The 22,531-nt window shown below is 38.8% G+C and overlaps 1 protein-coding gene across 3 annotated transcripts in view; it reads right to left on the minus strand.

The window, feature by feature from the left end:
• Positions 1-22,310, minus strand: part of Znf438 (zinc finger protein 438) — a 141,618-nt gene extending 119,308 nt beyond the window's left edge. For all 3 annotated transcript variants that reach the window (XM_013014781.1, XM_013014783.1, XM_013014782.1), the window contains exon 1: positions 22,231-22,310. The gene's annotated coding sequence lies outside the window, so the exon portion shown is untranslated. The remainder of the gene's footprint in view (positions 1-22,230) is intronic.
• Positions 22,311-22,531: the final 221 nt, after the last annotated feature.

Consider the following 22,531-nt stretch of genomic DNA (forward strand, 5'->3'; position numbering starts at 1 on the left):
TCTTACTATAAGCCATGAAATGCTGATTTCTAAACTTATATCAAAACACCTGATTTTTTCCCATTGAGCTTAATATCCAACTTTTCAGGTGTTATCCATTTCATATCTAAATATATATTCTCTCCAATCGTTCTTTTTTCCTGTGCTCCCCATTTCCGATAACATTACCATATATACACTAGAACCTTAAGCACGAGATATGTTAGCCTGAGTGCTTAAACACTGGTTCATGATCAACAGTGTTAGCATCACTAGGAGCCTATTAGAAATGCAGACCGTACCTTCCACCCCAAAGCTACTAAATCAAAATCTACCTCCTAACAACTCCCCACACAATTTATGTACACACTAATATTCAAGAAACTTTGACTTGTAATTCCTTTTTCTTTCTATACACTGACATCAAGTGTATGCAGGCAAAAACAGAGAAATACTGCAATGGTTTCTCAGCGGGTCTCATTTCTTTAATTCACTGGCTCTCAACCAGAAGAGGTACTCTTATACATAGCTATAAGGGAGATCATATGGTTGACTGGCTAGAACTATAGGAAACAGAAAGCTTGTCTTTAATATGTTGTGAAGAAAAATCTGGTAGAATACTTGTATAAGTCAGGTCCTGGATTCCATCCATCCCTAGTTTCTCCACCACTCTACTCATATTGCCACCAAATTTTTTTTAAAAAAATAAGTATAACAGAAAGACTGAGATTGAGATCACTCTTCATACTGTTTAATGATTCTCCATACTCCCTTCAATTTCCTTTCCCAGAAAAATAAGCCTGAAGACATCATATTCCCCACTAAAATCTTTCAGTGGTTCTGAATATATCATGTGCTTCTATACCTCTATACCTCTCTGTCTGCTCATGTTTGTCCTCTGCTTTGCCTCTTTCTGGCAAAAAAATAAAGTTTGTTGGTTTTATTTTTTTCAGGTGCTGGTCCTAGAGCTTGAAATCAGAGTCTGGGTGCTGCCCCTAGGCTTTCTTTGCTCAAGGCTAGTATTTTATCACTTGAGCCACAGCTCCACTTTTGGCTTTTTGCTGATTAACTGATGATAACAGTCTCACAGACTTTTCTGTCCAGGCTAGCTTCATACCGTTACCTCAGATCTCAGCCACCTGAGTTGCTAAGATTACAGACATGAGCCAGATGCTGCTGCCTAACTCCTAGGAAAATATTTAAAGCATTATCTCACTAGACAAGAATCATTTCATCTCAATATTCTCCACTGGTAAGCAACTACACACTCTCTTCTCTATTCCCTATGCCTTGTATTCATCACATGAACACCGCATACATCAGGCTTCATGAAGACCCAAGGATATGGGCTTTTCATTGTAAAGCTTTTATATATACTATACATTCAAAATTTTTCCTTTAAGTTTTCCATTGCTCCAATGCTGAGTTTTCAAACAAATCTAATAAACATTATGTTCTATTGTCTACTACTTTTTAAAAATGGATTTTAAAAACATTAGGCTCTTGATAACAGATCTGATAAAATTCTGGTGTGCATAAACACTCACATGCTAGCTATTGTCCTCTCTCTTCCAATACTACTCCCACATCCTTTGCTAAATAAAGTACAGCCAGGGAATTCCCTTTCATCCAAACCACACATGTGTTTTAATTCAAGTTCCCACACATAACAACATTGGGAAAAGAGCAGCTGAAATATGTATCCTTTGCATTATCTTTAGAGATGGCCTTGAGACATGTACATCTTCTATAACTGGATTAAATATATATATATACATATATATTATATATAGTAAAGTATATAGTATGGGCAAAAACACAAAGTACTTCAGCAAGAAGAAGCAGTATTAGTTTTAAGGAGTTGGTGGATACCCTCTAAATCTTTAAAGTGTATAGAGGTGAAGGGAGGGGCATTATTTAGAGGCTCAAAGTGGGAGCACACTATTGCTAATCTGGAATACCAGGGATCCTCAGTGTCAGTCCTATTTGGAAACAGACAAGACTAGCATTACTAAAGACATCAATCTTTTTTTAAAAAGGAGATGCTGTCATTTGTTATAGTACAGATATACCTGGAGGTCATGAGGCGAAGTGAAACTTGCCAAGCACAGAAGGAAATATACTGCACCACCTCACTGAGTATGTGAAAAGAAAAAATGTTGAACACATTAAGAGAAAATAAAGAGGAAAGATGTAGAGACACTGATCACTGGACATGTAGGATAGACAAGTCTAGAGATATAATGGACAGCATGAGGGCTACAGTTAATATTGTATTACATTTACTATTTCTACCAAATGAGATTTTAAATAATCTTGGCACAAATAACAAAAAGATTCACTGTAAAATGATCAATAGAGTAAAATCATTTCACTAAACATATGCATATGAAACATATATAGAAAAAACACATTATCTTAATGTTATCATGCTGGTTAATCAAGATAATGTGTATCAAGTACCTAACAGAGTGCCTAGAATAAACATTTAAGTATCTGTTATTGATAATATGAGTTCTAACATCATTAATACCACCCAAACTAGTCAACAGAAAGAAGACTGACTCAGTCCTAGAACCTACTCTACTTTGTGATGTAGGATACCTTAACATTTACAGGATTCTGTTCTCTCACAAAACAAAATGAGCACCTTAGAATAGATAACTTCTGAAGTTCTTCCTAGCTCTAAAATTTTATTATTCTAAACCAAATTCTTCAATGACATTCTACTTATTGCTAATTGATTCAGAAAATCCTATAAAAATAGTAGACCAAGCAGTTTTCATTTTATGTTTTAACACCTTCAATATTTTATACTGCTGAGTTACAGCCTTATAAAGTTGAGTCATAGCTTAAAAATCACAGGCCTACAAGCAAGGAAAAATATTTAAGTCATCTTACTACTATTTAAAGGTCTCACAGTCAAACTAAAATAATAAGACTCTTCTCAAATAACTCAAAGTATATTCCCACATATTACCTCATTTATTCTTTTAACAGCTTTTGCTTTATTCAGATATAATTCATATACCATACAATTTATTGTTTTAAATTATACAATGCAATAGTTTTACTTTACTCAGAGCCCTGTAACCATCATCACAATTTTAAAACACTTTCATCAACACCAAAATTCCTGACTATAATAACAGTTACTTAAGAAGGTTGAGGTAGGAGGGTCACAACCCTAGGTACGCCCAAGTAAAAGTATGAAACCTTACCTGTAAAATAAATTTAAAGAGTGAAAAACCAGGGGACATGGCTTAGGTGATATAGTCCTTGCCTAGCAAGCATGAGGCCCTGAGATCAAGGAAAAGAAGAACTCCTTACCCATTAACAGCTACTCCCATCTCCCCATTCTCATTCTTGCAGCTCACTAATCTATTGTGCTCCCCCATGGATTGGTCTAGATTAATCAAGATAATGTGTGCTATTTCATGCTTAGTAAAAACAAACAAACAAACAATGTGCTTCCCCATGGATTAGAAACATAATACATGGCACTTTATGTCTAGCTTGTTTCTTCACTTAAGATTCCCCCACTATATACCATGTATCAGTGCTCCAATCCTTTTCAATGTTTAATAATATTCCATTGTATAAATATAACACATTTAATCACTCATCAGTTGGTAGACATGAATCTACTTAACTATCAGGGATAACATCACTATGAGTGCAAGTTTTGTACAGTTTTATGTTTTTATTTATTCAGAGTCAATACCTAGTAATGAAATTGCTAGATAATATATAGTAACTTGATGTGTTAACCTTTTGAAGAATTACCAAGCTGATTTCTAAAGTGTCTGCTAACATTATGTTCTACCAGCAATGAATGAAGGTTCCAATTTCTCTAACATCCTTTTCAACACTTGTTACCATGTTTTTTAAAATGGCCAGTGAGTGGGTATGGATAATTTTAGTTTGATTTTCCCTATGAATAATGATAACAAATCTCTATGTGCCTATTAGCCACTTGTAAACCTTCCTTGGAGCAATATCTATTCAAATGTTTTTGTACATCTTTGCTAGAGTATTTGCCTTTTTTATTACCGAGTTGTGAGAGATCTTAAAAAATTCTGTACCCAAAATTTATAGGTACATGATTTGAAAATGTGCCTGTGTGGTCTATTTACCTCTTATAATCTTAAACCAGCACTAAATAAATTCGATATTGCCATACCCATCTTGCAGATTGAACTGGCATTACCTATGACCAAACAGACTTGACAACTGGCAGACTCTTAAGAAAATTTACTCTTTCCATTAATTTAGTGATGTCAACTTTGTAATATCCTACTGAGGAAGGCTTATTCCTTAGATCTTGTAGTTATCCTGTATGTATAACCAGACAATAGCATTTCCGCAGTTGTGTCAAAAATGGTTCATTCACTCAATGAAAAAGTAATGAAAGGTGTGACATGCTATACTCCTCATACCTCAGGATAGACATGACCAAGTACGTGTCCTTATTTAGCTTGAGAATTTGAGTGTATGCAAAATCTGTAGCTTCAATTTTCTTAGTGGTAAACAGTCCTGACAAAGAAATTTTTAATCCTAGTAAGTAAAGGTATTATATTCCTCAACTCAGGAAATATTAAAGATTTTAGTGTAAACCATATCCTATCTTTTAAGAGTCCAAAGCATCAAATTTGTTTTGTGACCCAGGACACAGCTTGTTTATGGATTCCTTCAATTCCTAAGCTGTCACCCCTTTTTTTTTTTAAAGCCCTTTTATAATGTAGAGATGATTACTCTAAGGGCATTCATCAAGATTAAACCTCCTCCTTTTTTTTTTACATGTTTTTTTTATTGTGAAAATACTGTACAGAGGGGTTACAATTACATAGGCAAGATAATGAGTACATTTCTTATCAAGCATTGTAGCCTCCTCCTTTGTTTCCCCTTCCCATCCCTTCCCAGCCACCTCCATGACTATCCCCCCACACAAGTTGTAAAGTTCGTTTTTCAACATAATGACTTGTACATCTCATTGTTGCAATGGGTCCACCTGTATCCCTATTTAAACAATTTGTTTTTCCCTTCCCCTCCACAAATTATACCGACATTAAATACAGTGAAAGCAGGGGTTATACTGTGCGGGAGGGACATACGAAGCAACAAAGAAATCATCTTATAAATGTGTTAGAAACAATCGCAAGAAAGAAAAAAAAAACATTTGAGTACATATCTTAGGGTTCATTTCCCTAACATCACCTTATCTGACCTTTTCTGCTTGACTTAGACATATACTAGATATTGCAAATAAGGGAAACCACGGGACCTATGTTTCTTTGGGCCTGGCTTATTTCACTTAAACCTCCTTCTTTTGAAAGCAGAAAATACTTTACCTTTTACCAGAAAAGCCTGATGATTCAGAGCCTAAATCATGACCAGGTCCTATTCCATGCTTAGTTTTTTTTTTTTTAAAAAAGCTACAATAGCTTTATTAAACATAAAAAGAAAAATACAGAATTACAAATCTGGTAATTTAACAATTTGCCTTTCCGATACGATACTTACGGCATTCCTAACACAAGGCAGAATACCCAGTAATCTGAAGGCAAAACAATAAGGAGCCATGAAAGCTTTAGTTCTCCTTGTTGGGCTTTGGTTCCTTAAAAATCCCATACAAATAGTAGTTTCTAAACTAGATTTGTTATAAACTATTGAACAGCCTTAATTAGTGCTAACTAAAAAATCTGCTGAAAAGGTGAGATGTCCTATTCCCATAGTATTATGTTCATTCATATTATAAGAACTTAGTAAATTAAATAGGGGGCAGGGAGTAAAGCTAATACTGAAGAACCCTCATGGCTCTATGTGCCCTCAGCATGCTATGCTGGAACTCGAGGGTGCCCATGTCACTGTGGCAAGCCAGGCGCCTTAAGGATTAAGAAAGCACTTGCTGAGTTGGAAGCAGGACCAGAGGCTATCCTAGGATGGCTTGCTGCAAAGAAAGCTATGTCCCAGTTCAGCGCAAGGCTCTTGCACACTAAGAAGTGGAGCAACTGGAGATGTCTTAAGAGTTGCTTCAGGGGTCAAATGACAACTGCAAAAAAGCAGAGCACTGTATTCCCAACCCCCACTTCCCTTACTTTCACCTGGTTTACACACTGAGGTTCCAAGTAAGCAAATTCAAACACTGAGCAAAAGGGTCAGAAAGCAGATCTGGAGGAAGTCTTGGCCAGGAAGACAATAATGTATATCAGATCTGAAAGACACATAGGACAAGATGGGAGAATGAATAATGGAGTGAGAAGCAGAGTTAAAAACAGGAAAGGGTGCGGCATGAGCCAAGGGTCTAGGTCAAGCCTTAATCCACAGAGAAGAATGCCTATTGTAGAGTGGGTGCCTCTGGCTTAAAGGAGCAGCAACTGATCCCTCACCCAGAAGGGCTGGACTGTTGAAAGCTGAATACCAATATGCCGTGTATGGACCACAATCTCTTGTCTTCCTAGTTCTCTGGATTTCCTACCTCTATAGTCAATCAAAAGCAACCAGTAGCAGCCATCAGAAAAGTAGGACAGATCCTGTCACTCCCCAGATTCAAATTTTCCAACAGCTTTCACCACACGTACTTCCAGTAGCCCAAATTGATTACCACTCTCTTCACACTCCTCAGAGCCACAGCTGTGTCTCTAACAAGCTCCTAAGGCTTTGCACAAGGCCTGTTTCCCCACCCTGGAATGCCTTTCCCTAGGTATCTTCATTAGTAAGAACTCTTCCCTGATCACATTATAAAAAAACAGCATCTATATAACTGTCTCTTGTTCCTCATTATTCTTACTGACAATTATCTAAACTTATGTGTATACAGAAAAATATGTGTCACATTATATATATATATATATATATATATATATATATATATATATATATAGTTGTTGTAAGCATTATGCCCACCTTTGGTCCTCAGCTCCAACTAAACCTGAGCTCTGCCCTGCCCTACAGCTGGCCACTCCCTCTCTCCACCCAGACCCACCTGAGCTCCCACCTACCTTGTTCCCACCTACTTCGGGCCCCCAGACCCTCCTGCTACCTGGATAGGGACAGGTGCCATGTGCTCCCTCTGGAGGGAAATATGGCTCCTCTAATAAACCTTATAATAATCATTCTCCTGTGCCTGCTTGCCTCTGTGTGTTCCCCTGGGATGGATGTGAAGGATCCTTTCAGTTGTCACATACACACATGCACGTAATGCACACACATGCAAACACATAGTCTGTTATATACCTCCTCACTAAAATTAAGGTCTACAGGAGAAAACTGTTTTGATCATTTTTATACTCTAAGTAGTCAAAACACCTAGCACAGTATCTGAGTATACATGCTCAACGAATATTTAATGAATGAATGACACCTGATCTTAAATCTGCTTAATATATCAGTTTTTTTTCTACTTCCCTCTAGATTTTTGCCATTAACTATTCTCCAAGCTTCACTTCTTCTTTTTTTTTTTTTCAAGTTTCACTTCTTATCTAGTGTAACAAGATCTGCTCACTCAGCTTTGTCCATTTTTTGGCCCTAACTGCTCAATTTCCTGGTGGGCTTGTTCTTCTACTACATGCCTAAGGACCTACCTAAGGATCTAGTTTATTCTCACACCCAGAGTTAAGGACTGGGAAATGCAAATACAAATGCTCCTATCTCAGAAGGGGCTTCTTGCTGCTGCCCATCAACCCTTTTTGGAATCAGCTCCCTCTCCTACTTCCCACAGAATCAATTCCAAACTCCCACCACTCTTCCAGATTCCTACTCCCTTTTCATTCAGCAAATGACATCACCTCCACAGAAACAAAAGAGAGGTCAGTAGATCAGATTCTCTCAGTTTCCTTACACAGGCAGTCTCATCCCCTTCCTGGCAGTGAGGAGGAAGGGTGTCCCTCTTCCTGCCCAAAGTAACCAGTGTTCTGGAACCCAAGACGTCTGCCTTCTGAGTAATCTGATGTCATCATTTATCCACTTATCAGCTTGATGTCTTTGATTTCTCTATTCTTTTCCCCAACTGTATGGAAATGCTTAAATATACTTAAAAAAATGAATGAACAAGCCAAGTACCAGTGGCTCACACCTGTAATCCTAGCTATTTAGGAGACTGAGATCTGATTATTGCAGTTCAAGAGCCAGCCTAAGCAGGAAAATCTTCAAGATTCGTATCTCTAATTAATAAGCAAAAAGCCAGACATGGAGCTTTCTCAAGTGGTAGTGCATTAGACTTGAGCACAAAAGCTAAAGAACAGGGTCCAGGTCCTGAGTTCAAGCCCTAGGATTGGGACATGTGTGTGTGTATGCACGCACACACACACACAACAAAAATACTAATATACCCCCTACTTTCCATCTCTCAACTGTCACTCTCTACTACCCCCTTTTCTTTTCACACCCAAGGGACTTGAAAAGAGTGCTTATTTTTTTTCTGCCTCCCTGTTCACTACCTTGGCCCTCTGAATCTGGATGCTGCCTCCAAATAAAATTGTTCTCCCCAAAATACAAACAGGATCTCACCAAAAAATTCATTCACAAGTTACTAGACTTCATCGACTGAATTCAGACATCTTTAATCTCGAGAGGAAATGTACCCATTACCTTATTTGTGTAACTGTAAACCCTCTGTACAGTATATTTACAATAAAAATATACAAAAAACCCACTTGTCTCTTGGCTTCCAGAACATTATCTCTTTTTAGGTTCTTTTTTGGCCTCTTCTTCTCAGTCTAATATGCCATTGCCTGTGAGATCTGCGATCTCTCAGGCTGTAGGAGTTAAAAGCCAGGCTCTTTCTTAGTCAGTTTAAGTCACAACAGAAATAGAAATGTATTGGGGAATCCTAAGCACCAGAAAATATATTGTCTCACACTTCTGGAAGCTGGAAGGCCTGAAGTCCCCAGAATGGGTCCTTTCCTGACTTGAAGACAGCCATCTTCTCTTAATATTCTTACATGGCAGAGAAAGAACAAGACAGGCTCTCTCAGGTGTTCCTTTCCACATGGGTCATAATTCTGTCACAGTGATTCCACCATTGGTCTCTCTCAAATGCCCTGGGGATTATGAAGTGTGTGTGTGTGTGTGTGTGTGTGTGTGTGTGTGTGTGTGTGTGTGTGTGTGTGTGTGTGTGTGTGTGTGTGTGTGTGTACCAGAACTGGGGTACGAACTCAGGGTCAGGGGTGCTCTGCCTTAGCTTTTTCATTCAAGGTAAAGTTATACCTCTACTTCTAGCTTTTTTGCTGGTTAATTGGAGGTAAGCGTCTCATGAACTTTTCTGCCTAGGCTGGCTTTGAACTTCTATCCTCAGATCTCAGCCCTTTGAGTATCCAGGACTAGTATATGAATTTTGTGGGGACACAGTCAGTTCACAGTCGGGTCTGCAGTAAGCCTGTCTAGAGCCCAGAGTTGTAACTATGGAGAAGATATTCAACTGCCCAGGGCCTCACTTGTCTCACCTACAAAGCAGGAATAACAGCACTTACCCTATGAGGTTGTTACAAAAATTAGAACCAAATATAAGTTATAAAGCCCTTCAGACAGTGCCAGGTGCAAAGGAAGCTTTGGATCAATAGGAATCATTATTATTACTATTATTTTCTTATGATTGTTTTAACGCTGCTATTAGCAACATTGTTCCTGTCATTATTAGCACAACAATAAAATCATCCTGGACCTCGAGTCCTATCTAAAAGAAGTTAGCAAAAGAAATTTTTTTTTTTTTTGTCGGTCATGGGGCTTGAACTCTGGGCCTGAGTGCCGTCCCTCATCTCTTAAGCTCAAGGCTAGTGCTCTACCAGTTAAGGCACTTCCGACTTTTTGTTTATATGGTGCTGAGGAATGGAACCCAGGGCCTCATGCATGTAAGCAACTACTCTACCACTGCGCCACCTTCCAAGCACCAAGAAATACTTTTTATGAACATACAGCATCATTTATAAAAGGAAAATTTGAGAGGAATCTAAATGCCACTGTACGGGCTGTGCTAGCAACTGCAGTTTTCTCACAGTTCTGAAAGCTGGAAGATGACGACCAGGAGTTAACATGGTCAAGTTCTGCTAAGGCCCACTCCCTGGCTTGCAACACTGTATCCTTACTTACAATAATGTCCTTACAACCTAGAGAGCCAGCTCTGTTATCTCCTCGTCCCCTTCTAACAATGAGGCACTGAGTGACAGAATACCTTTTCCATAGCTGGTCTACATTCCAGACAGGCTTTGGTACCTAACAAAGTATGCTGTGGACTGACTGAAAAAATTCATACATTAAGTCCCTAAGGCTTAGTTTAGTAGCATTTGGTGATGGATCCTTTTGTAGAAAAGTCTGTTCATATGAAGACATGAGGATACTCATGATGGGATTAGTGACCTTGTGGGAATGAACACAGAGTTGGTCTTCTCTTTGTCTGCTACATAAGGACACTGGAAGAAGGTGACTGTCAGAAACTCAGAAAAAGAGACCTCAAAAAACTAAAGCTAGCACTTTGATCTTAGCTTCCTGTCCTCCAGAACAGCATGAGACAGCATGTTTCTGCTGCCAGACCACCCAGATAGACCTCCCTCCCTCCCTCCTTCCCTTTCTTCCCCCCCCTTCTTCAAACCCTCAAGGTTTGAACTCAAATTTCTATTTCCTATGCAAGCACTCTACAATTTGAGCCACACTCCCAAGCAATTTTTGCTCAGATTATTTTGAAGACAGGGTAACTCTTTTGCTTAGACCAGCCTAGACCACATATTCCTGTTTATATTTCCCACCATACGTGGGATGACAGATACACCCACCTGTACCTGGGAGTCTCATAAACTTTTTGCCTAGGCTGACCTGGAAGATCAATCTTCCTAATCTGTTCCTCCCAAGTAGCTAAGATTATAGGCCTGAGCCACAGGCCTATTTTTTTTGTTTTGATTCAGCCAAGGGTTTTGATGAATTTATTGTTCCTAATAATAGCCAGTTAAAAAGTAAGTGTTGTATACCAATGAAGTATACTATGTTGATTTTATATAAAAAGATGGACTGTTTTTGAAGTGATTCATGAGCACTGGAGGACAAATCAGAAAATGAAATAAAATGTAGACACTTCTAAGCAGGTTCTGCCACCTTTCTTACTTCTCACAAACAGCAATGCATTACTGCAAAAAAAAAAAGGCACTATCTTTTTGCTTTAAATCTTAAAAGTAGGCTGGGAAGGTGGCTCAGTGGTAGAGCGCTTGCCTTGCATTCATGAGGCCCTGGGTTCAATTCCTCAGCACCACATAAAGCAAAAAAGAAAAAAGCTGGAAGTGGCGCTGTGGCTCAAGTGGTAGAGTGCTAGCCTTGAGCTGAAGAGCTGAGGGCAGCGCCCAGGCCCAGAGTTCAGGCCCATGACTGGAACCCCCAAAAAAGTAAATAAATAAAAATAAGATAAAATAAATCTTAAAAGTAACACAAGATATGAAACATAGTCACAGTTAATATTTATCACGTAGGAAATAAACATTTGTTATTGAAGTAAACACAATGTGAAACTGTAGCTTTTACATAGTTCAAGGGACTGATTCAGGTAAAAAAGTAAATTCTTAATTCTTGTCTGGACAAAGTTCCATTGTTGAGCCAAAAACAAAAACAAAAAAACAGGAACCACAGCAGTAGCTTCCTGAGAATGCCAGTGTCGCCTCTTATCATTTTGCACACAGAAGCAAATTGTTCCAATCCTGCTCTATCCACATGACTATCCTCTCTGCCAATTCACACCACATGACATGTGGAAAGAGAAATTCCATTATCTATATACTATATCCTATAAGCTATATTCCTTTTGAATCTAATTACAAACTGGCTAATTATTCCCACATTTGATGCCCTATTGTTCCTCTCAAAAGCAGCAATTTAACTCATATTATCAATGTGATTTTTTTTTTCTAACAACTTCCCAGGAGATACAGGGTAGGTAGACAAACTGCCTTACAAGTTATCAAAGGTGACACTTCCACCAAACATTGTACCACCACATAATAAAGATTACCCATCTTCTAGCTTATAACATTTTCTACTGAATGCTAACCAACCCCTTAGTCAATGCCATGCATTTTAGCTTTTGATTACAGAATATCCCATTTCAGGTACTGATTTTAGCATTACGTAAGGTATGGGTTATGCTGGTGTCTACAAATGATGCCAAAACACAGTGGCTCAAAAAGAAAGAAGTGTATTCTCTTCTAGGGAGATATGTAGGTGGCTGCAGGGAGAGTAATAGTTGATTTTTCTCTACAGCCCATCTCACCCAGGCAAGTGAGAATGGCTTTGATAATCTCATATGAGGGCTTCTACCTTTGGGTTCAAGGCAGGTGTTATAATTACAGTTTTCTGTTTTCTAGTCCCTGAGATGATGAAGAGGTGGGGCATACAAGTAGAAGACAACATCATATCTTTAAAAAGATAATCAATGTTGCTTCAGTTATAATGGCCCACACCTAATCACATAGCCCTAGCTAGTGACAAAAGTTAAGAAATGCAGTCTATAAACAAGTAACTCTGTAGCCAGCTAAATCACAGGAATTCTAATTCTAGAAAAAAAGAAGAGGAACGACATTGGAGAATTAACCATCTTGCTGTGACCTCACATGATATCCTCTCAATAGTCATCAGAACATCACTTTTAAAACATGTTTCAGATTCTAGAACCTCTATTCAAACCCTCCATTGGCTTCCTATTTTTCTCAGTACAAGAACCCAAAAGCTTTTTCACATCTGCTCTTCTCATTAGCTCTCTAAACCCATCTCCTCAATTTACAATCCTATATTCTCAATAGACAAATGGTGAGTTTAAAATGTCATAGCTTAGCATCGCAGTTTAGACATAACACATGGTAGAGTTTATCAGTTGGTTATCATTACCAGGTAGCTGACTGGGATCTCCAATTAACTGACACTCTTCAGTATTACAAAAGAATATCACGCTACATGAGGATAGCGTGGGAAAAGAACTAAACTCCAAATTCTCATACTATTTATACTGACCATATATCATATTCACACCATATAAAACATCATTAATGTAGAAGTTCCGGGAAGATGGCGAAGGAGAAGCTGGAGACTAAACAAGCTCTCGCATAGAAAGCAGTTTTAGTGTTCCAGTGAACAGTCCTAAGCCAGAGAATCACACCAAGTGTGCCATCACAGTACAGAGTGTTAGGCCAGAGAGGGAAAATCCAGGCAAGGAGACAGATCTGAGCATTTGCCAGCAGCTGCGGCGGCAGCGGTGGCAAGGGCCATAGCCGCCATACTGCAACACAGAAAGTCCGGGACAAAAGCGCCAGACGCGGCAGGCAAATGGATTCTACTCAACACCAACAAGAACTGACAAGGAACAGGTATCTTCATCCCGCAGTTCACAGACCAGAGACAATCCAGGAACCAAGACTCTGGCGTGAGTAGAAGCCTGACATCCTCACTCCTTCTCAGGGAGCAGAGGAGGGAAGGCCACCCCTCCCCCCCCACTACCAGAGATGAATGTAAACCATGGTAAGTGTGGCTATCATGAATCAAAACATCCTGAAAGGAAAGTAGGATTATGTACTTGCAACCTTGGGTGTTAAAAGATCTCTTAAATTTCTTAAAATTATAAACAACATGGAAAATTTTTGATGGAACTGACTATCAAACCAAGGCCTTGCTTTTTCAACAAGGACACACTGAACTAGAAGACTGGCAAAACTGGAATCATCTGTTTATAACAGCTAAAGAAGACAAGGGATTAATATCTAGCATATGCTAAGAACTCTTGTAAAAACAACAAAACAGAAAGTAGAACTAAAATTCTGAGATAGAAACAGATAATTCACAAAAATTGTATTGCATTGCCCAATAAAGTTAAAGATACTCCATTAAATGTGAGTTTGATATATGCATACTTTGCTAGTGTATCACAAATACTGCATGCCACATACTTGCACTGAAAAATTATTAGTTGATTTTTGTTTGCTAAACTGGCAACTGTAGTGAAATCTGTAGCTAACATGTAGTCTCACTAGTAGTCAAGAAATACAAATTAAATGGGAAATACCATTTTGCCATTTACTACAGACTAGAAAATAAGGCTTTTATTTAAAATCATACAATTGGGAGGAAGAGATAAGACAACTGCAGTTCAAGGATAATGTGGACAAAAAGTTAGAATGACCCCATTTCGAAAAAGAAGCCTAGAGAGATGCTAAATTCCTGTAATTCCAGCCATAGGATGACAGAGATAGTGGGATTGTGGTCCAAGGTCAGTCCCAGAAAAAAGCTGAGGCCCTATCTGAAAAGCAACTAAGCTAAAAAAAAAAAAAAAAAAAAAAAGGCTGAGGGTGTGATGCAAGGCCCTGAATTCAAACCTCAGTACTTTCCTGCAAAAACAACAACAGCAAAAAACACCCCTTGCTTTTCCAATTTACTATAAAAGACAACCTAACATAGGATTCATTTTTAAATCATAACATTAAGCAGCAAAGGCCAACTATGTGCAGAGAAAAGATATACTTCAAATCTATTATTTCACTATTTTATATTATTTTTAATACTGGTGCAAGAATAAGCTCTTAAAGCTATAAATCTTACAGGTCATAAATTTAGTATGTAAAGAAAGGTTAAGATTCAGGCTTTATCATAAAAACTGCCTTATTTAAATAACAGATACAATTTTATTACTGGATACTACCTATCTGAAAGACAACATGTATGGCATAAAAATTGTAAATCAAGGAAAAAATAAAGGCTTCCTAGACAATAAAATAAATATTAAGTATTCTGAGTTTATGATTCTGTAAATAATATAAATATAGCACTTAGAATTTATTTATTTTATTTATTTAATCAATTATTTATTTATTTTGCTGGTTGTGGGGCCTGAACTCTGGGCCTGGGCACTGTCCCTCAGCTCTTCTGCTCAAAGCTAGTGCTCTACCACTTGAGCCACAGTGCCTCTTCTGGATTTTTCTGCTTATGTCGAACAGAACCCAGGGCCTTCTGTATGCAAGTTAAGGACTCTACCACTGAGCCACCTTCCCAGCCCCAGCACTTAGAATTTTTAAAACAAAATTTCAACATAAAATAATTACATAAAAAACTCATCTTGCCTTCTCTAATACCTAAGGTAATAAACAAATGCTCTGAGTTTGTTTCAATGTCTATGTAGGAAAATATTTTTAACTAAAATATTACTGCAATATTAATATAGAGAACTACTATACTGTTCCAGTAGTTATAATTAGCAGTTATTTCATTCTAAATATAATAAACTGAAAAACATTTGTTTCCTATTCTTCAACCTCAAGAAAGGAAAAGATTGTTCTGTGGCTCTTGTCCCTAACCAAGAAACAGGCTTCAAATCCGCAATCAATCAATCTTTAAAGTCTACTCAGCATTTCCACGTAAGTAGTCAGCCAAGAAAATCAGCAACTGCCATGCTTCCGTAGCTCCCTCAAAGCCATCTCTTAAACTCTTAAGTTGAAAGTCGATCAATACTTAAATTGTTTCACTCTTGAAAATCAGTCAGTGCTTCCTCAAAACCTTGTATAATAATATTTCTGTCTGTTTGGAAGAGTGAATCGCAAGTATGCAATTCAACTTTTTTCTGCTATAATTGAGTGACAATCTCTTCCTTAACTAGATAATATTATGGTTATTTAGGAATTAACATTTTTTTCTTCATAGAGGGCAGAAAAATATTGGTTGTAATGTTTGGGAATCTTCATTATTTAAATACAGTTATAATCCTTCTTGCACAAAATGTAACTGCACTAGCCAAGGACATCCCTCTGTCTTAGTCCCTTTCTCTCTCTTTCTCTTCCCTCCCATGTCCTCCCCCCTTTTTCCCCACCCTCCTCCCTCCCTCCTCAAGATCCACAATGTCATACTATCAATGATACATATAGCTAATGGATGTATTATTCAAAAACATTAAAATATCCGACTATTATGCCAAGTATTGACTATCAAATAAGTCATCAGACAAAATAATAACTCAAATATTTAAGTATTCTTTTTGATCTACTAGCAACTATAATTTAGTTTTATGAAGTCTAAAAACTTAATTAAAAATCTGATATTTGCCAGGTGCTGGTCACTCAAGCTTGTAATCCTGGCTACTCAGGAGGCTGAGATCTGAGGATCTTGGTTCAAAGCCAGCCCAGGCAGGAAAGTTCATAAGACTTATCTCTAATTAACCATCAGAAAACACTAGTCTTGACCAGAAAATCTCAAGAACAGTACCCAGGCACTGAGTTCAAGCCCTTTAACTGATCTTTGATTTATTTGGGCAAACTCTTAGGTTTCCCATGTAGGAAATATAGTGACTATCACTAGCTTCTATAACCTCACAAAAAAGATGTTACCTTTTAAACTAGAATGAACTCTGTAAAGAATATTTCAGAAGGAAAATAAAATGAATATAAGGTGGTAATTTTGTCTACTGTGAAAGTCAAGTTGGTTTGAAGTAGAGGTCAGCAAAGAAAAACAAACCTTTGTGAGCTTGGCATAAAATAATGGCTACATCATAGAAAAGTTCAGAAATGATAGTCTTATTTCAAATATGAATACTATCACATGGGCTGCTTCACTCAATTATACTCTGTACAGCTGAGATCTATCTCTGGGCTGTTTTTGGACTTTATGTTCTCAAAAAGTTACATTCAAAATAGGCAGGGGTGCTACCACTGTTGTTTACCAAAATTCAGTAAATTTCCACTCAACTTAAATCTGGGTAGGATTTCAAACTGCTGAATTTACCAACTGACTCAAGTGGCAACATGAACAATAGACCATGTGCCAAGAGACCTACTTAATCATCAATTTGGTAACAAATGTATACAGAAATTGTAACATTTGCTTACTGGAGAATATCAGGAAGACAGCACAGCTACCTTGATGGAAACAGTCAAAACTATATTTTGAGTTGCGTGTCTCTGACTAGGTTATGTAGTATTTCTAAACCAGTTCCTTATCCATACAATGGGAATGCTTACTGTTTCCAAGGGCTTTTAAGTAGATTTTAGTATGTAACAATGATTAATCCTATGTCTGATGTTGTCACTAACTTGCTTTAATACATGTCATTTTACCTAAGCTTATCTCTCTATCTACCAAATAATAAGAATAATGTATACTTTTTAGATTTAATAGCATGTTTGTGGTAATCACACATTCGCATATGGAAAGGACTTTTGGAAGATAAAGCTGTGAGATAACTAAATCAATATGTATGAAAAATAAAGGAAATTTGCCAGGATTATATAATGTCCAAATTAAATTTAGTAAAAAAAAGAAGTCATAGCTAAAAACAAACACAAAAGCAGTAGACACGCTGGAAAAATTCAATCCTAGTTAGTTGCAAAAGTCTCTTTTCTGCATTATACTTAATGGTGAAAAACTAAAGCCATTTCCTCTTAACTCAGGAACGAGAAAAGGATGTCAACTCTCTCCACTTCTCTTCACTCTAGTAATGGGAAGGGATGGGAAGGGGAAACAAAAGAGGAGGCAACCATGCTTGATAAGAAATGTACTCATTATCTTGCCCATGTAATTGTAACCCCTCTGAACGGTATTTTCACAATAAAAACAAAAAATAATCTCTTTTCCTTGTTATAAATACCAAATTTAGTTCAGCTATGCAATAAAACACAATCTCAGGCATCTGCCAGTTAAAACTACTTACCTCCATTGCTAAAGCATTAAAAGAGGTGGAGGTGGGGGCAGGGAGGAAGAAAGGGGAAGGAAGGAAAAGAAAGGGAAGGAAGGAAAGAAGGGAAAGAAAGGAAAGAAGGAGAAGGAGGGAGGGAAGAAAGGAAGGGAGGGAGGAAGGGAGAAAAGAAAGAGAAAGAAAGAAAGAAAGAAAGAAAGAAAGAAAGAAAGAAAGAAAGAAAGAAAGAAAGAAAGAAAGAAAGAAAGAAAGAAAGAAAGAGGAAGAAAGAAAGAAAGGGAAAGAGAGAGAAAAGGAGGAAGGGAGAGAAATAAAGAGAAAGAAAAGGTATTATGCTATGCATCTTACATGTCCCTAATAGGCTCATATGCTAAAGGTTTCACTACCAGCCTGTGGCTCTATTGGGAAGAGGTAGGATCTTTAGGAGGTTGGGCCTAATGGAAAGAAGTTGGATCTTTATGCTGTGCAATCACTTCTTTTCATTCTCTGTCTGTTTCCCAGCCTCCATGGCTCCTCATCTTCAGCACACATTACCTACTATGATGTACTGGGATACTACAGTTGTAAAGCAATGGAGCCAAGCAATTATGGGCTAAAGCTGTTGAAATTATGAGCCAGAACAAATTTTTCCTCCTTGTAAGTGGTTTATTTTTTTACCCCAGCAACAGAAACTAACACAGAAAGAATGAAAAGAAGAAAATAAAGAAGGAAGCAAGAAGGAGAGGGCCGTAAATGAATGAAATAAATGAAAGCAAGCAATTACATAGTTTCTCAATGTCAGCAATATGACAGTTTGAGACACGTTTATCTCCCCATGCCCCTTGGAAACTTGTCTAAACTTCTTAAGATGTTCAGTAACAATCTACCCATGGATGTCACACTGTGTGACAACTAAAATGTATCTTCATTGCCAAATATCCCTAGGGTCAGTTGGGCATGACAAAATTATCCAAGTTGAGATCTAGTAGGTCAAAATCCATATATTCTAATGTTTGTCTCATATTTATCTTTCCACAGATGGATGATCTAGAATGGAACCTGAAATTAGCAGTCTTGAAATGTAAGAATATAATGAAAGAAGTCTGCCTGTGAGAGGGTAACAACTTGAAGAGAACAATAGCTATAATGGTTGTGATGGTTCCATCAACAGGCTGTTTATGCTTTATCCTAAGAACTTCATTTGGGTCTGTTTTGGGGGGTGACAACTTGGTTGATCTGTCACTAAAGCTTAGTCTCCAACAGACTTACTAGTAAGTTAGTATTAGTATTTGTTATTATTAGCCATCACTATTTACGTAGGAAAAAAATCAAATCTAAATATTTTAATTTATAGGCAATTAGAAATGAGTCAGTTTAAGTGTTGTTTGTGTAAATTATGTAAATTATAATATATATTACATGTATATGTTAAATATATATTCAAATACATTTAAATCCACAACTGGTATTTAGCTATCACTGTATGTATATATATACATACATATATACATATATATATATAATTGATGTTAAAGACCTGATCAATAAAGAAATTCAAGTTGGCTAATATGTGGAACTTTGGCATGACACACTGAAATGGGTGGCAACTTGCCCAAACACTTCCCACAAAGTCTCTCTATTACCTTTTATCCTGCAAGATGCAACAATTCAAGCCAACTCCCTGACTTCACTGGTGAGCCTTGTCAACACTGAGGTAATAGAACTGGGAAAACTCATCACTACAACAATAGTCAAATATCCGAATTTATTTCATTTGGTAACAAATATTATCAGTGCCAAATAAAACTAAATGCAATTGCAGTAAAGTATGCCAGACTGGTTAATTTTGCTGTTGAAAAGGATTCTTGGAGTGCCTCATATTCATCCTGCAATTGCTTAGGATTGGAATTTTTGTTGTTGTTCCTTATCCTTTCCAGGCCCTTCTCTCCAGTCATGGGGCTGCAAGAGAGTAGGTGTGGGAAAACAGGAGCTAGTCAGCATGCATTTATGCATTTGGTGTTCTCTAAGTTCATTCCCACTCTTCACACTCTGCTCCCCCAGGAAGAGAGATATGTTTATTTATTTCTCCATCACTATATGGCAGGCAACAGACAGAGGAATAAAGGAGATAGAAACCTCATCCTCATGAAAGTTACTGAGAGGAGAGGACAGGGATGAATGGGTATCTGTTGCATGAACCAATCAAATGAAAAACCTGATAGTAGAACTCTACTGCCTATGTTCTTTCCTCTCACTGCCAACCAAGGTTTAGATGAGGAACAAAAACTCTTTCCAGAAATATAAGTTCATGTGTCTGACCACACTGTTCCAAAGCTCCATTTCCATATTCATGCATACTCAATGTACCCAAGTAGAGATAGTTACAGAGATTAACTGTATAGGTTCCAAAGAAAACTGTATTAGTGTGAGTGCCAGCTCCATCACTAACAGATTGGACAGATACGGAACTGGAAGCAAAAGAGTCTTCACTCTACTGGGTGATTTAAGGCAACACACACAACTCCACATCTCCTTTCTCTAACCCAAAGTACCACCTTGGTTCCTCTAGGATACAGTAATAGCCTCACACCTTCCCATTTTCATTTCACCCATGACTCTATAGTTCATTCCCCACAGTGTAATTAAGAGAAATCAGATGCCAGAATTTCTTCAATGCAAACCTTCTAGTAGTTTTCCACTACTCTTGGAGTAACATCTTTACTTGACTACAGACTATAAGGAACCACCTCCATCATCTGCCACTTTTTCCCTTCCTTATTGTATTCTGAACACTCTCACTTACTGTGTCTTGAACAATTCAGGCTTGTTACCACCCCTAAGCCCTATCCTGTGCTCTAAGGACATACTTATGTGGAATGTGAGCTCTAAAGTTACTGTCCAAAGGGGTTTGAGCAAACCCCTTTCTGTGTGTCAGTTTCCTCATTTATAAAAACAATATTACTAGTTACCTCATCAGGCTGTTATGAGAACTTAAGTGTTTACCTCGGGGGCCTTGCATAAGTGCTACATAAGTGTTCATTGCTATTATTATCTCCTCTGAGATGTTCTTATTCAAGCTCTTCCCCTTTCAGCAGCCCTCCTCTGAAAGGACTGCCTTGACAGACCTATCTTAAAACAACCCTCCCTGTTTCTCCACTGTCTTCTTACCTTTCTTTGTTTCAAACTTATCCCAATCTAAAATTATTTTATGTCCTCATTCTTTGTTTCCCAACTGTAATGTCAGCTCTGCTAATCTGGAGACCATCTTCTCTGCTGTACTTTTTCTAGTTCTGACTCAAAGCTTCACTTGAGAATGCACACATCTCTCCAGGGTAGTGACTAATGCAAATCTCTTAACAATACTGTCTTTGGAAAGGCTCTCAGTATTGTACTCATGATCCTATTTGACTCTTAAAAGAGTAGTAACACTTTAGAGGTAAGAAATGCCAAATTGAGGTGACTTGTCTTTGGAAACAAAACTAGTAACTAGTAGCTAAAAATAGAAGGCTCACATTTTTATTTAGAGGCTACTAGTATTAAAGGATGTTGCTAAACATTAGAACTAAATTTACATAAATATGATCACTTATCTACTGTGTAACTACACTTTGTGGTGAGCACAATATCCTTCAAAATTCCTGAACAGTATTTTACTAAATCAATAATGTCCTAACCTTAGCAAGAGTAAGCGGAATTATTCAAGCCATCAGATAAGATGACTGAATATTCCAAGTGTACATCAACAAATCTACATTTCAGGGTGCTAGTGTTGAGTGTAGCACGCAAGTATCAGCATGCTTAAAAGCTTTCTCAGCAAAACCCAGCAGGGAAGAATTATACTGCCAAGATAACTGAGACAATGATAGAGGTTATTTCTAATCCCTGGTCCCCCAAGTTCCAGGACAAGAGCCGGGATCACCTACCAGGCTGAAACGTTAAGATCACGGAGGTTGTGATAGGTTGAGGAGGTAACACGGGTAACACAGGAGGTTAACATGGATGAGAAAGATTCTTACCCTACAAATGGCCACAGGCCACTTCCTTCCAGGGAGTAAACTGGTTGTTATCTCACCTTATCACAATGTTCCTGGTGGGACTGACAGCTAGGGAGGCCAGAGGTTACCCTCCCTCGGTTGTACACAAAACGGAAACTGGGGCAGCAGGTGGATATCTTATCGCTTGTGTACTGCGATTTGGGCAGTTACGGGGTCTCAAAGGATGTCTCGACCTAGGATTCCAAATCTCTGAAGAAATCCGCAGGGGGGGTGAGGGGTAACACATTTCTGTCTTAAATAGAAGCATCGACCCCCCCTTTATCGAATAATTTTTTAAAGGAACTGTCCAGGGGGACCGTCCCCCTTCCACCGCCGGGACCGCCGGCCCCCAGCCTGTTCCGGCCCCAGGGATAAAGTTGCAGGCCCGGCCCCGCAGGGCACGGCCTCGCCTCCGCACCCCGGGTCCCTCCCGCCTACGAGGGCGCGCTCCCCGTCTGGGCGGGCACCTGTGCCTTCGCCACGTTCGGCGGCTCCCCGGATCTTTCAGGGAACCAAACGCCCCCACAGCCACCACCGCGGCGGCCACTGCCAGCACACACCCGCAAGCCCAAGGAGCTGCAGGAATCCTCGCAAACTTACAGTTTTTCTCACTGCGTGCGCGTCACGGCGAGGTGACGTCACGGGGCCCGGCGTTTGGGGAGGTCAGGCCGCGGGCTCAGCGCTCGGCCCCACAGCTCCGCCCCGCCCGCGCACAGCGAGGAAACGCCCTCTCCTGGCGCCCCACGCTCGCCCGCAGCCCCGCCCCGCCCTGGAGGGAGCCCTGTGCGCAGGCGCAGACGGCGCGGGCCGCCGCGTGCGCGCGGCGGGGGAGGGAGGGGGGTCCGCGACCCGGGATGCAGAGGTGGCGCCTGCTCCAGACCTAAGTCGGTAGACAGTAGCC

The sequence above is a fragment of the Dipodomys ordii genome, unplaced genomic scaffold, assembly GCF_000151885.1.
Source record: "Dipodomys ordii isolate 6190 unplaced genomic scaffold, Dord_2.0 Scaffold24, whole genome shotgun sequence".
NCBI classification, from domain to species: domain Eukaryota; kingdom Metazoa; phylum Chordata; class Mammalia; order Rodentia; family Heteromyidae; genus Dipodomys; species Dipodomys ordii.